Below are 17,262 nucleotides of genomic sequence, written 5' to 3'. Positions count from 1 at the left end.
CCGTGCTGAGTAGCACATTTTAAAATATATTTTTTCAGGTGCAGAGTATTTCTAGAATACAGATCAGAATACCTGTGAACTTGAAGAATCATACTGGCATAATCCACTTATTTGAGGGCAGAAGGCTCATTTTTCAATGTTGGAATGTTGAATTTAAAGACAATTAGACTGGTTTTCCCCTTAGAGTCTCAAGAGAGAGAAGTTCCAAATGAAAAGAAGGCATATTTCTGAAGAAAAAAAATATATCATTTGCAAGCAGTTCATAAGACCTGAGCTCTGGTCTGGCTCAGCCACTAAAAAACCATGTGACTTTGGCAAGTCATTAAAACATCTGGGTTTCAGATGGTTCAGTTATGTATGAGTGGGTTAAATCCTCACATTTTCTTAAGTATCATATAATTATGGGTTGTGCGCTCACGTTTGGTGGAGTTTTATCTGCTGGAGTCCTGTGGGCTTGACTAAAGGTGTGTCCCTCTAGATAGTTCTTTCTTTCAGGCATACCAGGGGTATTATCAGCCTGAGATGGCTTTTTTGTGTGAATCTTTCAGTGTAGAAATCCCTACACAAAGGTAGTACAAATGTGAACTGCAAACACAGGAGATAAAAGGTCCATGGATAAAACTCTCAGAGTAGTATTGATTTTAAAGACAATTAGACTCAAAGCACAGGATGAAACCAGAAAGCTGTCTTGTTAAATCACTTTGCTGATGGGTGATATTCTTAATTCACAGTTTTACTGAGGATGGCAGTCTTGAGGGTCCTGACTCTTGTTGAGAACTTCTTTTTTTCAATTAGCAATAATCGCGCCTCGGATAAACCTCATTGGCTACGATACTGCCACTGCGCAAAGCTGAGAACTTCTTTTTTTTTTTAAGGTTTTTAAAATTTATTTGAGAGAGAGAGAGAGAGAGAGAGCATGAGCAGGGTGAGGGGCAGAGGGAGAGGCAGACTCCCCACTGAGCAGGGACCCTGACGTGGGGCTTGATCTCAGGGCTCCAGGATCATGACTTGAGCTGAAGGCAGATGCTTAACCAACTGAGCCACCCAGGTGCCCCTTGTTAAGAACTTCTGCTCCATTTTCCTACCATGGGTCCAAGGCTATTTTTTTGGTCTTTACATGGCTATTAAAATGATAGCTTCTTGGCCATAGAGGAGCCAAGGATAGGCTTCCCAGGTGTGCCCTTTTGGCATATTGATGATATTAAATTAAGAGTTATGTAAGAAACAATGCAAAAAAGGATTCTGAACCCCTTTTTCTCCAGAAAGCAGGAAATAAATCTCCCATGTAAAAGGTACTTTTCCCTCATACCAGAAGGTATGAAGATATCCTTATTACTAGAGATAGGGAATTCAGAGTGGAGATGGCTGTATAAACAACTCTTGTTACTTTACTTACTACCCCAGCCCTGTTTAAAATTTCTTACTAATTAAATCCCCTGAATGTAAGTTTTGTCTTGTCAATTCTTCACAGATTTATTGTCTGTCTAAAAGGTATAAAAACTGTCTGCCTCAGCCATTTCTTTAGGTGTCAGTTTCTTCATTGGGTTGCCATGCACACTTAATTAAACAGGGCTTTTTTCCCCTGTTAATAGGTCTCATGCCAATTTATTTTTTTTAAGATTTTATTTATTTGAGAGAGAGAGCATGAAACGAAGGAGGGTCAGAGGGAGAAGCAGACTCCCCGCTGAGCTGGGAGCCCAATGCTGGCCTCGATCCTGGGACTCTAGGATCACGACCTGAGCTGAAGGCAGTCGCTTAACCAACTGAGACACCCAGGCGCCCTCTCATGCCAATTTAATCCTTAGACCAGTTGGAACAATTTTGAAGAGTAGAGAAAAAGTTTTCCTCCCCAACAGTTGTTAAGTCCAGCAAAATTCATGAGGGCTATCTGAACTTCTGCTTTTTTTAATTTTGTTTCTGGATTTACCCTTAGGGATTTCCCTTACTTTCTTGCATGTTTTGTTATGTATTTAAAAAGGTGTTTACTATATTTTGTGCGTCATTTCCAGATGGTAAGTTTCTCAGTTATCATGATCTACCATATTGCCAGAAATGGAAGTCAGCTGTCTAAACTCTATGTGGGTATTAACCACTCTCTCCCATTTTGCTAATTTGGATATTTATCTTATTTCATCTTCATGAATTGGGTCTTCTGAATCCATGATATGTTGGAACTGTCCTGACTCAGTTCTCTTGGAAGCGTCTTAGTAAGAGATGGCATAAATGAACTAAAAGAGCTGAGAGCGAAGGACTTGAACTTTGGTACCTAAGTGCAGTGGCTGAACCTATCATGAAGAGATGCAGTTGTCTTCCCTCAAACATTTCAGTGTGTGCCATGATATAGGCTGTCAAGGTCACTTTTATTTGCTGTGCTAAGCAAGCAAGTATGCTATATTGTGAAGGAACAAATAGCAGCATTGTGCGTCAGCAAAGTCCAGTCAGTGCTGAACTAAGAGGACTCTAGTTCTCTCTTTGCCTGGCACTGGAGGAGGTCTCACTGCAGTTTGGATTGGATATACCCTTGGTTTCCTTAGATACTGGGAATGGACGCACCTCAAGAATGTAAAAGGTGACCTGCTAGTAGGCCTACAGATTATCAAGCCAGTAATTGGAAAAATAAAAGATAAATGATTAGGTTTCTACCTAGATTAGGTGGAATAGTTCACACTAGCTAAACTTTATTTTTCTCTTCCACTGATTTTCTCATTTAAAAAAAATGTTAAAACTTTCTATTATGGAAAATTTCAATCTTAAACAAAAGTAGAGTGAACAGTATAATGAACACATTGTCATGACTGCCCAGTGTTACAGGCTGATTTGCGTCCCCTCCAAATTCATATGTTGAAGACCTAACCCTCAGTACCTCAGAATGTGAATGTATTTGGAGAAAGGGCCTTTAAAGAGGTAATTAAACGAAAATGAAATCATATATGTGGGCTTTAATCCAGCATGACTGGTGTCCTTGTAAGAAGAGGAGATTAGGATATATATGCTCACAGTGGGGAGACCATGTGAGGGCATGGTGGGAAGGCAGCCATCTGCAAGCCAAGGAGAGAGGCCTCAGAAGAAACAAAACATGCCAATACCTCGATCTCAGACTTCCAGCCTCCAGAACTGTGAAGAAATAAATTTCTGTTGTTTAGTCACTCAGTCTGTGTTACTTCATTATGGCAGCGCTAGCAAACAGTTATGCTCAACTTTAGCAACTGTTAAAACATGGCCGATCGTTCTTCATCTAAATCCCTCTGACTCCCTGTTGTAGCAAATCCCAGACATTATTTCGTCTGTAATTTTTTTAGTATGTACCTCTAAAAGGACTTTTTTCCCCATAAAAACATGACTACAATACCACTTTGACACCTAAATTTTTTTTAAAATTTTGTTGTTGTTATGTTAATCACCATACATTACATCATTAGTTCTTGATATAGTGTTCCATGATTCATTGTTTGTGCATAACACCCAGTGCTCCACGCAGAACGTGCCCTCCTTAATACCCATCACCAGGCTAACCCCCCCCCCCCCCCCCAGAACCCTCAGTTTGTTTTTCAGAGTCCATCGTCTCTCATGGTTCCTCTCCCCGTCCGACTTACTCCCCTTCATTCTTCCCCTCCTGCTATCTTGTTCTTTTTCTTTTTTCTTAATATATGTTGCATTATTTGTTTGAGAAGTACAGATCTGTGATTCAACAGTCTTGCACAATTCACAGCGCTCACCATAGCACATACCCTCCCCAATGTCTATCACCCAGCCACCCCATCCCTCCCACCCCCCACCACTCAGCAACACTCAAGTTTGTTTCCTGAGATTAAGAATTCCTCATATCAGTGAGGTCATATGATACATGTCTTTCTCTGATTGACTTATTTCACTCAGCATAACACCCTCCAGTTCCATCCACGTCGTTGCAAATGGCAAGATCTCATTCCTTTTGATGGCTGCATAATATTCCATTGTGTATATATACCACCTCTTCTTTATCCATTCATCTGTCGATGGACATCTTGGCTCTTTCCACAGTTTGGCTATTGTGGACATTGCTGCTATAAACATTGGGGTGCACGTACCCCTTCGGATCCCTACATTTGTATCTTTGTGGTAAATACCCAGTAGTGCAATTGCTGGATCGTATGGTAGCTCTATTTTCAACTGTTTGAGGAACCTCCATACTGTTTTCCAGAGTGGCTGCACCAGCTTGCATTCCCACCAACAGTGTAGGGAGGGTTCCCCTTTCGCCGCATCCCTGCCAACATCTGTCATTTCCTGACTTGTTAATTTTAGCCATTCTGACGGGTGTGAGGTGGTATCTCATTGAGGTTTTGATTTGGATTTCCCTGATGCCGAGCGATGTTGAGCACTTTTTCATGTGTCTGTTGGCCATTTGGATGTTTTCTTTGGAAAAATGTCTGTTCATGTCTTCTGCCCATTTCTTGAATGGATTATTTGTTCTTTGGGTGTTGAGTTTGATAAGTTCTTTATAGATTTTGGATACTAGCCCTTTATCTGATATGTCATTTGCAAATATTTTCTCCCATTCTGTCGGTTGTCTTTTGGTTTTGTGGACTGTTTCTTTTGCTGTGCAAAAGCTTTTGATCTTGATGAAATCCCAGTAGTTCATTTTTGCCCTTGCTTCCCTTGCCTTTGGCGATGTTTCTAGGAAGAAGTTGCTTGCGGCTGAGGTCGAAGAGGGTGCTGCCTGTGTTCTCCTTTAGGATTTTGATGGACTCCTGTCTCACGTTTAGGTCTTTCAACCATTTGGAGTCTATTTTTGTGTGTGGTGTAAGGAAATGGTCCAGTTCCATTCTTCTGCATGTGGCTGTCCACTTTTCCCAACACCATTTGTTGAAGAGACTGTCTTTTTTCCATTGGACATTCTTTCCTGCTTTGTCAAAGATGAGTTGACCATAGAGTTGAGGGTCCATTTCTGGGCTCTCGATTCTGTTCCATTGATCTATGTGTCTGTTTTTGTGCCAGTACCATACTGTCTTGATGATGACAGCTTTGTAATAGAGCTGGAAGTCCGGAATTGTGATGCCACCAGCTTTGCTTTTCTTTTTCAGTATTTCTCTGGCTATTCTGGGTCTCTTCTGGTTCCATACAAATTTTAGGATTATTTGTTCCATTTCTTTGAAAAAAGTGGATGGTATTTTGATGGGGATGACACCTAAAATTTAACAGTACTTTAATATCTAGTCAGTGTTTACATTTTCCTGATTATGTCTTGCTATTTATTTTCTTATGGTTTGTTTGTTGAATTGGGATACAGATAAGGCCCGTATATTGCGATTGACTTATGACTCTTAAATCTCTTTAAGTCAATAGGTTCTTCCATTTCTTGTGTGTGTTTATGTGTTTGATTGTAATTTTCTTTGAAGAAAGTAAGTTGTTTGTCTTGTAGATTTTCCTTGGTCTAGATTTGGTTTGGGTCCCCATACTGCTGTTTAATGTGTTCCTCTGTCCCTTATGTTTTGTGTAAATTGGCAGAATTCCTGTGTATTCAAAGTGTTTGTTTGTTGTTTTAGTTTTGCCCAACTACTGCATAGGTGGTGTTGGGAATGTCCATCAGGAGGGATATCATATCTGGAATCTCTTTTTGTGATGTTACCTGCCATTGATGATCATTGCCTGGATCTGTTAATTCATTAGGAGCTGCAAAATGGTAATATTCTCATTCTGCCAGCCCTTCATTTTTTAGCTCAAGTACTTACGTAAATAGAAACTTGTTCTCTTCAATTATTTGGTTACAGTGCAGATAATACAGCAAAAATTGATGCTTGATTCTTTTCCCTATTTATATTCAAAATAATGTTTCCATCCTCCAAAGTTGACCAGTGAGGCTTATTTGATGACACTTTGAGCTAACTCATAGATATTAACATATTTGAAGTGTTTACCTCCACTTCATTTATTGTTTTATTTTGATGCTCAAATTTTCCTACCTTTGACTAGTGTGGTATTACTCAGATTCACTCCTGAGTCCCTGTGCTGTTAGTGATCTTTAATAGTGTCCTTGCTCTTGGTGTGATCCAGACTTATCTTTTACATTTCCTTTCCCTTAGAATCAGCCATTTCTGTAAAATTCCTTGTCCTTTTAATGAGAAATAGTATTTCAAAACTACAGTCTTAGCTCAGGGGTGCTGATTACTACTGTGTTGATACATTGGTTCTTGTTTTATTCAGTGGAAAGAGCAGGGAAATGTGATTTTTTAAAAGTTTTTCCATTGAAATACAACTATATACAGAAAAATGCACAAATCACCAGTGAGCAGCTTAGAGAATTTTTACAAATGTCAACCCCAGTGTACCCATCATTCAAATCAAGACACAGTACATTGCCAGCATCTGAGGAGCCTCCCTTTTGTTCCTTCCCAGTTACTATCACTCCCAGATGTAAACATTCTAAGTTCTATCACCACAGATTGGTTTTTGTACATTATGTAAACAGAATCCTATTATATGGATTCTTGGGTCTTGCATTTTTTACTTAGCATTATATTTCCGAGATTATGGCATGTTGTGTATCATAGTAGTCTTTAATTTTTCATTGATGTATTCTGTTGTTTGAATATACTACAATTTATTTTTTCTACTATTGGTAGACATTTGGGTTTCCAGTTTTTACTGTTACAGTGAAGCATCTATGAACATCCTTGTGCCTGTCTTTTGGCGTGCATGCACACTCATTTACATTGGGTATATTCCCAAGAGTAGTTATAGGGTGTTTTCAGCTTTAGCAGATGGTTCCAAAAACATTTTTCAAAGTAGTTGTACCAGTTTATACCCCCACTAGTAGTTTATGAGTTCCAGTTACTCCCTTTAGTAGTCATTTTGGGTTATTGGGTATACTCCCTGCCAAGATCTGCATCTTTCTTTGCCCAGGGGCTTTCTCTGAAGGCTGGAGCCTACTCTGCCCATGCAGATGGCATACTGGAAAATACTCTAAGGTTACTGCCTACAGGAGGCGCTCTCAACCAATAATTGACAGGAGTTGGTATATAAACCCTTAGTTCCCTCACTCCCAAAGTAGGATAACTCTTAAGGCAAGTGTTCTACAGCATCTCTCAGAGTTCCCGTGGGATTAAGCTTCAATTACCCCCGCTGCTAATTTGCTTGATAAAGCATAATTTATTTTCTGCCTTTCATTCCCTGTCTCCCTTCTGCACTTCTCTACTTTGGGATCACATCCCAAATAAATTACCTGCACTTGAAAATTTGTCTCAGCATCAGCCTTTGGGAGAACTCAAATCTTTTTTTTTTTTTTTTTTTTGAGAACTCAAATCTTAATCTTTTTTTTTTTAAGATTTTATTTATTTATTTGACAGAGAGAGAGAGAAAGTGCGAGAGAGGGAACACAAGCAGGGGGGGTGGGAGAGGGAGAAGCAGGCTTCCCGCTGAACAGAGAGCCCGATATGGGGCTCGATCCCAGGACCCTGGGATCATGACCTGAGCCGAAGGCAGATGCTTAATGACTGAGCCACCCAGGTGCCCTGGGGGAACTCAAATCTGATGTCCCACATTCTTGCCACACTTATGCTGCCAGGCTGTTAACATTTTAGCCATTTCGTGTAGGATAATAAGTCACCCTGTGACTTCAATTTGCTTTTCCCTTATGACCATTGCTGTTGAGAACCTTTTCGTATTTATTTAATGATTTTCTTTAAGATCATTTCCTCAACACGCATAAGTAAAATTGTTCTTTAGCTTTCTTCTTACAACAGTCTTTATCAGAATGTTGTACCACTGTTATTTTTGCTTCATAAAGCAAATTTGGTTTTTGTTCCATAATTGTCTAATTGGAAATATCTGACCTTTGAAGCCTTGGTGGAAGTCCCCTGAGAAACCACCTAAGTTTGGTTTGTTTGTTTACTTTGTGCATTCGCATGTGTGTGTATGCTAATAACCATTTTATTTTTTTGTGTGGCAAGTAGTCTGTTAAGACTTTCTGTATCTACTGGGATCAGTTTTTTCAAACTGTACCTTAAAAAATTATTCTTTTCATCTAGGTTTTAAAATTATTTGTAGAGAGTTGTGCAAAGCAGTCTCATAGGTTTTTCCTCACCTTTCTCTGTTGGTTATTCCCATTTGTCATAGATACTTCTGTATATTTCTGCTTTATTACTTTTTGTCTTGATTAGGCTGGCTATTGTTTTGCCTCTTTTGTTGAATCAGCTTTTCGATTTTTTTTTCTGTTATTTCTGTTGCATTTCTGTTTTCTGAATCATTACTTTTTTGTTTGTAGATTTCTTCTGTCCTCTGCTTTGCTTTTCTTCCTCTTTTACTTGGGTGTTTAATTCATCTCATTTTAAAATATTTATTGGTGTGACATTTAATGCTCTGATAACTGCCTTAGTTTTATCGCACAGTTTCTGATATATACTGTTCTCATTAGTGTTATTTTTAAAAGAATTTGCAATTTAATTTTGTTTTACCTTTTACCCAAAAGTTAATAGCATTTTTTGCTTGTGACCTAAACTCTGATTAGTGTTCTTGACTATTCCATGAACACTTGAAATGGATGTGTGTCCTTTATTATTAGAGTTCAGAGTTTGATATAGTTCTATAAAATCTATCTTATTGATTGTATTGTTTATGTCTTCTATAGTTTTACTAGTTTTTTGATCCATTTTATTGGTCTTGGACTGATAGAAGTAATTAAATTCTATTACTGTATTTTTGTCATTTTCTACTTGCACCTCCTTTCTGAAAATTGTTGTTAGATATTTTGTGCATTAAACTAATAGTTATTATATCTTACTATTAATCAGTAGTTTTCAAGATAATATGGTACTGTCATAACTATAAACACACAAATCAAAGGAATAGAATTGAGAGTTCAGAAATAAACCCTAACACTTACAGTCAGTTGATTTCCAACAAGGGTGCCGAGACAATTCAGTCGGGGGGAAGAATAGTTTCTTTAAGACCTGATACTGGGACAACTGGATATCCCCAAGCAAAAGAATGAAGTTGAACCCCTACCTCACTCCATATACAAAAATTAAGTCAAGATGTATCAAAAGACTATTTTTTTAAAGACCATGTGAAAGTGTTAGAAGAAAACAGGCATAAATTCTGTTAATGATTTATGTCTAATGGATTAGACAATGGTTACTTAGACATGACATCAAAGAACAAGCACAAAAGAAAAAAAAACAAATGAATTCAACAAAAAAAGCATTTATAACTTTTCTGCCTTAAAGGAGGTATCTTTCAAGAGAATGAAAAGACAATTCACAGAATGGGAAATTTTTTTTTTTCCAATCATAGATCTGATAAGTGACTTGCATGTACAATATGGAAAGACAATTACAACTCAGTAATAAAAAAAAAAACCCCAATTTAAAAGTTGGCAAAATATTTGAATAGACAGTTCTCCAAAGAAGATATACAAATGGACAATAAGTACATAAAAAGATGCTCAACATCATTAGCCATCAGAGAAATGCAAATCAAAAGCATAATGAAATGCTACTTCATGGGGCCCCTGGGTGGCTTTGTCGGTTAAGCATCTGACTCTTGATTTTGGCTCAGGTCATGATCTCAGGGTCATGAGATCAAGCCCCATGTTGGGCTCTGAGCTCTGTGAAGTATCTGCTCTGGGATTCTCCCTCTCCCTCGTCCCCCCACCCCCACCCACTCACTCTCGTGCTCGCTCTCTCAAATCTTAAAAAAAAAAAAAAAGAAATGCTACTTCATATCTACTAGGATGGCTATGCTCAAAAAGACAGATAAAATGAGACCGAAACTATAAAATTCCTAGAGGAAAGCATGGAAGAAAATCGTGACATTGGTCTTGCTAATGATTTCTTGGAAATGACACCAAAAACGGGCAACAAAAGCAAAACTAGATAAGTGGGACTATATCAAACTAAAAAGCTTCTGCACAGTAAAGGAAACAATCAACAAAATGAAAAGGCAACCTACAGAATGGGAGAAAATATTTGCAAACCATGTATCTGATAAAGGGTTAATTGCCAAAATGTATAAGAGACACCTAAAACTCAATAGCAAAAAAAAAAACAAAAAAAACCTTTTTTTAAAAATGGGCAAAGGACTTGAGTAAACATTTCTCCAAGGAAATTGAAGCATGCTATTATAAGCTTTCTGTGTTATTTGTGAAGTGATATACTATCACTTGAAGGTAGACTGTGATAAAATAAGATGTGTACTATAAACCCTAAAATCAACACTAAACACAACAAGGAATTATAGTTAATAAGACAACAGAGGAGATAACATTGAATAATAAAAAACCCTCAGTCAAAAAAAGGCATAAAAACAGTAAAAAGAACAAAGAACAGATGGAACATAGAGAAAACAATAGCTATATGAAGATTTAAATGAAACTGTAACAGTAATCACATTATATGTAAATTGTCTAAATATCCAGTTCTAATGTAGAGCTTATCAAATTTGATAAAACAGCAATACCCAACTACATGCTGCCGACAAGAAACCCACTGTAAATGTAAAGAAGTAATTTAGTTAAAAAAAAAAAAGCTCAGTTAAACAAAACAAAACAAAACCTACGCAACCACCATTGTCATGTTTTAAGAATCTCCTCATAATCTTATTTTAAAATCTTGTACTGTATGCCTCTTTACAAATCTTTTCTCAAATGAGGCAAGATATAAATGTTAAAATATTTATGACTGATACTTAGGTTGAAATATATAGCCTTAAACGCTTACTTTAAGAAGGAAGAAAGGCATGCCTGTGTAGCTCAGTCAGTTAGGCAGCTGACTTTTGGTTTCGGCTCGGCTTGTGATCCTCAGGGTCATGAGATTGAGCCCAGTGTCAGGCTCCATGCTTAGCACAGAGTCTGCTTGGGACTCCCTCTCCCTCTGCCCCTCCCCCTTTCCCCTGCACACTCTCTCTCTCTCTCTCTCTCTCTCTCTCTCTCTCTCAAACAAATAAATCTTTAAATGCTGAAGTTCTTCCTGCCTTAGAAAAAAATAAAAAGAAAGGTTGTCAATATAAAGATATTGAGGAAAATAAAACAATAGAATACATCCAAAGAATGTGGAGAGAGAACATTAAAAATAAGAGCAGAAGTCAATAGTAATTTTAAAAAATACCCTAGAAATCATCAATAAAGCCAAACTTTTGTCGTCAAAAGACTCTAATAAAATAGTTTCATCTCTGGTGAGATTAATGGAGTAAAAATAGTAATATTGAGAGTGGCAAAAATGATATAAACACAGATCCAAGCAAAATTCAAAACAAAATAAGGAATATTACAAACAGGTTTATGCTGATAAATTTGGAAGTTTAGACAGACCGGACAAGTTCATAGAAAAATATGACATACTGAATTCACCTTTCAACAGAGACAGAAAGCCGAATGGCCCAATATCTGCAAGGGAAGGAAATCGAAATAGTAGTTTAAAATTTCCACACAAAGAAAACTCCAAAACCAGAGAATTTTTACAGGGAAATTCCAACAAATTTTCAAAGGACAAATAATTCTAATCTTAGAGATACTCTTCTAGAGAATAATAAAACATCAAATATTCCCCAGTTGTTTCTGTGAGCCTAGCTTAGTCTTGATGGCAAAAGCGGACATTCTGTTGAGCAGGAGAACCCAGGCATAGAAGAACACATAGTTTGATGATTCCATTTATATGACATTCAAGAATAAGCTGAAGTAATCTTCGGTGATAGGCTTGAGAGCAGTGGTGTCGGGGGAGGGCACTGGGATTGACTGGAAGAGGGCACAAGGGCAATTTCTTGGATAATACAAGTGTTCTTTATGTCTTGGTTGGAGCAGTGATTCTTTATATCCTGGCTGGAGTACGGGTTTATCAAACCTCAGTGAATTGTACATCTAAGACATCTGCGTTGCACTTCATGCAAATTTTACCCCAAGGGGAGATAAATTTAACAAATATTGAACTCTACTTAGTAGGCTTGCTTTTTGCAGTGGTCTGGGCTAACAATTCCTTTTCTTTTTAAAGATTTTATTTATTTATTTAAGAGAGAGAGAAGGGGCAGAAGGAGGGGGAGAAGCAGACTCCCCACTGAGCAGGGAGCCTAACATCAGGCTTGATCCCAGGACTCTGGGGTCATGACCTGAGCAGAAGGCAGACGTTTTACCAACTGAGCCACCCAGGTGCCCTGGGCTAACAATTCTAAAACTACTTCTATTCAGACCAAAGGAAGCCAACAAAATGAAAAGGCAACCAACAGAATGGGAAAAAGTATTTGCAAGCCACCTATTTGATTAAGGGGTAATATCCAAAATATACAAGGAATTCATACACCTCACTAGCAAAAAACCAAATAACCCAATTTTTAAAAATGGGCACCAGATCTGAATAGACAAATTTCCAAAGAAAACATACAGATATTCAAGAGTACATGAAAAACTGGTCAGTAACACTAACCATCAGGGAAATGCAGATCAAAGCCACAGTGAGGTATCGCCTCAGACCTGTTAGGATATCTATTAGCAAAAAGATAAGAGATTGTAGACGGTGAGGTTGCTAGGTGAAATACGCCAGACAGAGAAAGACAGATTCTGCATGGTATCACTTATATGTGGAACCTTAAAAAAAAAAAAGTCAAACTCAGAGAAACACAGATACAAACTCTCAGTTACAACACAAATAAGGTCTGAGGATTTAATCTACAACATGGTGACTATAGTTGATAATAGTGTATTATGTAATTGAAATTTGCTAAGAGAGTAGAACTTAACAGTTCTCACCAAAAAAAAAAAAAAAAAGCAACCATGTGAGGTGACAGATCTGTTAATTAACACGATTGTGGGACTTTTTTGACAGTGTATATGTCTATCAAATGATCATGTGTGCACTTTTAATGTATCACAGCTTTATTATACCTCAATAAAGCTGAAAGAAAACTACTTTTATTAATAAAAGGCATGTTTCTCCCTGCTGGAGAAAGCAGTCACAAATATGGAAAGAAGGAAAGTCCATTGCCAAAGCCAGCACTCAGGTATCTCTTTTCTAATCTGAATTTTAAAAAATATCCCAGGAGTGCCTGGGTGGCCCAGTTGGTTAAGCATCTGCCTTCTGCCTTCGGCTCAGGTCATGATCCCGGCCCCAGGTCAGGCTTCTTGCTCAGCGGGGAGCCTGCTTCTCCCTGACCCCCTGCTCATGCTCGCTCGCTCTCTCTCAAATAAATAAATAAAATCTTAAAAAATAAAAATAAAAAATATCCTAGAATGTAACTTGATAGTTACAAGTTTTTGATATGTATTGATTAGAGTTTAGGATTATTCTAAGACCACATCTCAGATATCTAATAGATTTTGCTTTGCTTTGGAGTTTCCAAAGGAAATTCCTTTTAAAAATGATTTCCTGTAAAAAAAAAATTCTTTCTTGCAAAAAGATACAGTGGTTTTTAAAAATGCAATTGACCCTTGAACAACGGGTTTGAACTGCACGGGTCCACTTTAATACCTAGATTTTTCAATAAATACAGTACAATCCTATAAATGTATTTCCTCTTCCTTACGATTTTCTTAATAACATTTTCTTTTCTCTAGCTCACTTTATGTAAGAATACAGTGTATAGTACATACACAAAATATGTGTTCATTGACTGTGTATGTTAATCAGTAAGGCTTCTGGTCGAGAGTAGGCTATTGATAAAGTTTTTCGGGAGTCACAAGTTCTATGCACAGGCGCAGGAGTCCTGCACCCCTAACCTCTGCATTGTCCAAGGGTTGACTATATATGTGCAGGACACGAGGAATTTCCTCTCAAAAATCAGCATCATTCTTGGTGAAGCCTGAATTGTCTGGTGTTTCTACTTTAAGCCTCTTAGCTGCATTTCTGTTCCTGTAGAGCAAAAGCAGGGTCCAGAAAAGTAATTTATCCTTTTGTAGGAACTTATTTATCTGGCAGAAAATGGTCACTTATCAAACCTGCATCAGAAGGCTACTTCTCAACTCTCGGTCAATATGATCAACATTAAGTATCCATCAAATGAAGGATTGCGAGCAATAACCTTAAAAAATCTGGCTAGGCAACTAGTTATTGATTCTGTGTTCAGCCTGACGAATGAACGTGTGAAGGCAACAGGTGATTGCAGAAAGCACAGATCTGGCTGCCTGCCAACTTCTGGCAGCCCCTCTGGCCAGAAAAGCGCCGTTTTTGGCTTTACCAGAAACATGGTGCCCTCATCAAGGTCGATCAGGATTCGATCCTAGCCGGAGGTCTGCTGTTCCTTGCCTTTCCTTGGGATTTGCAGAAAAGCCCAGAGAACAATTTGCAATCAAACTTAATTACCTTTTAGCCTGGCTGGTTGCATGATTGAGACTATCTGGGGGATGAAATTTGTGATTTATACCAAGAAGAAAAAAATTGGTGTGTTACTGGTATGAAGGCACTTGTAGGAAGGGCTTAATTTATTTTGGAGATTAAATTCATTTCAGGAGCTTTAGAAGCATTGATTCATATTAAGGTAGTAAATGTGCTAATTACAGTTTAATCGTTTCACCTCATTAAGCCACGACCACAAGACCTCTCATTAGTCACCCCACCCTAGTAGGTAAGAATGATTTTAGGTGTTGTCCAAGGACTCCCGGAGTCAGCTGGCGTATGGCTGAGCTGCCGTTGAACAGAATCAGAAAATAAATGATCTTTCTGGCAGCATCCTTCTCCCAAAGCCCACTCCTACAGGCGTTCAATGCGCTTAAGTTTTCTGCCTTAACACCTCTGAAAGCTTTCCCTGACCAATTACCTTGAGAAGGATCAATTGTGAACTGTGCTTTATTAAGGCACTTGTAACTTGTACGTGGTACTTGCCATAATTTACTTAGGACTCTCTGCCTACTAGACTGTAACTTCTAGTCAATGCATTTTTATTGAATAAATTGATGTATATTTGATGAAACTTACAAAAAAGACGAATTCTATTTTGCCAACTTGAAAGTAATTAAAACTTAACTAGATGGTCAGCTCCTGGGGGACAAAGAGTAGGTTTTATTTAAGTTGCATCCTGAAGGACCACACAATATCTGGCACCGAATTGTTGCTTAATAAATAATAATGGAAAATAATGGTGATGATCTCTTAAACTCAGAGGTGCAAGCACTAGTGGGAGAATTCTGACCTTGGATGAGAGTCTACTCGGATGGACATCTTTCCAGGTGCCCCTTGGGGTCACATGTCTCCTTCTGGGACCCCCAAAGGGGAAAATACCTGTGGGAACAACTCCCTTTGACTCATACCCACCAGAACCCCAGCAAACATCTGCCTGGCACTGGTGAGTTGGCTGTCACTGGATGTGTTCAGGGAGAATCTGGGATGTGTCAAAGTTGGGGGGCTGGAGTCCCTTCAATTGGGAGGATCGCATGATCCCCAAGGTTCTGTGGACCATGAACTTACTCCAGCATTCACAGAGTGACAACAGTGAACTGTCATTACTCTCTAACCAGGGCTCAGCATTACCAAGGAAGCAAAGAGAATGTTTTCCAACACCAGTGTGAAATGCTTGTTGCACCTAGCTGGGATGCTCAAGCACATAAATCAATTCCTGTCTTAATTAGTCAGTGTCTCCTGAACACCTTGAAAAGTGGAAAGAGCCATCTAACAGAAGTTATATAACAAACCTCCACCTGTAGCCCATCCCTTGAAAATCCTTGTAGTAACTCTGTTCTGATGATCCATCATCCCTGTCTCAGAGATTGTGAACAAACGGGTTAAGGTGAACAATTAACAAGAAAACATTTCAGATCCTCTCCTCCTGCTAGAGGATGTAATTTGGCTGAGTGTTGTATATTTACTTGAGTTGATTGAAAGAGGGAAAAAGAAAATCATCTGGCATCATGCAGATCAGCCACTGAAGTGTCGAGAGGGTGTGATATTTTTACAAAACAGTCCAGCTGGTTTACACTGTTGGTTTAGGGGAAAAAAAAAAAAATCCTTTCATCTTCATTCCTAAGTTAAAGGTTTGTTTTGGAAGTGGAAGGAAGCTTCATGACTCGCTCTTGTTTCCGGCTAACACTGACATGAGTGATAACGGTAAGTCGAGAGACTTGTGTCTTGTGGGTGGGGGAAGGAGAGTTTGATGATGAATAGTCCCACTTCTTCCCCCACGGCCCCCAAGTTCTGTGCTAATGAAGCATTTTGTGTATATGTTGTAGAATGTAAACCCACAAAATGACTTGGTACCATGAGGAAAAATACAATATCCATCCCAGTTAAAAAATTTAGTCTGATCTGATCATTTCGTTGTGCCCAGCTTCTATTGACTAAAAATGCTCAGTCTCTCAGATGGTTTCCTCACTTTTCCTCTCTGAGATGGTATATGGAGTGGAGTGAGGCTTCCACATGTCTTGCGTGATGGGGAGTTGTTGGGATGCTTAGCAGGGCTCTGTTCTTTGGAGGTGATGTCTCTTGTCCGTCGGAAGCTACTCACCTTGCTGGGGCTTCAGCTGAAGCCTCTGTCTGCCTAGGGCCCAGACTGGACCCTATCCTTTCTGAAGCTCAGCTGTGACTCCCACTGGGCTGGGCCCCCACGGTAGTCCTTCAGAGCTACCACATCCCTATTACTGTGACCTCCTCTGGTCAGCTCCCACCCTGCAGACTTGGTCAATCACTGGGGGTCTTGTATATCGAAGGGGAGCAAAACATAAACCCCAAAATATGCCTCTTTGGCATAAGGACTATCTTGAGTTGGTTATTATTTTTAAGAAACAGCAGACGTAGGAAAAATCTCTGAAAAATGGAGTAGAAGTTACTGTTTTGTGAGGGACCTTTGTAACATTTATAAGGGAAATCTCCACTTGTAAGGTTGTCCTTCTCTATCAGGAGGAAGAAAATAACTAAGTCTCTGGACACTCTTACCAATGGAGAAGGTACTTAAATCTGTGTAACAACCATACCCTTGTTCCCCGTGCTTTTCCTGGTCGCCTCCCATAACTGGCCTTCCTCTGCCCTAACACCTTCTTTTGTCTCCAACTGGAGATGGTATTAAGGTGGTGGCTTGGGCCATTTTGGGGAGTTACTCAGGTATACATGTTATTAAACTTCTGTTTGTTTTTCTCCTGTAATCTGCCTTTTTATTTGGGGAGCCGAGGGAGTGATGATGTCATAGCCTAGACTCTAGAAAGGGTAGAGGGAAAATTCTTTTTCCCCCCCTACCGTATACCCCACTTGAACTGAGGAAAGCCCAGTCAAGATGTGACCAAAGCCTGCTCACCTGACTCTCCTCTGTGGCCATGTTTACCTTTCCATGGCAGGATCCTGGTTTGGTACAGGGAAGCCTGTTACTGTGGTCTTCTTCCAG

The 17,262-nt window shown here is 38.9% G+C and overlaps 1 pseudogene; it reads right to left on the bottom strand.

Annotated features, from left to right (window-relative positions):
* Positions 1-778: 778 nt before the first annotated feature.
* LOC112807951 (U4 spliceosomal RNA) lies at positions 779-852 on the bottom strand (annotated as a pseudogene).
* Positions 853-17,262: the final 16,410 nt, after the last annotated feature.

This window comes from Callorhinus ursinus, unplaced genomic scaffold (assembly GCF_003265705.2).
Source record: "Callorhinus ursinus isolate GAN/ISIS: 27379988/994484 unplaced genomic scaffold, GSC_fseal_2.0 scaffold32, whole genome shotgun sequence".
Classification (NCBI taxonomy): Eukaryota; Metazoa; Chordata; class Mammalia; order Carnivora; family Otariidae; genus Callorhinus; species Callorhinus ursinus.
Note: the sequence above shows the minus strand (reverse complement) of the source record. Positions and strands in the feature narration are given on the sequence as shown.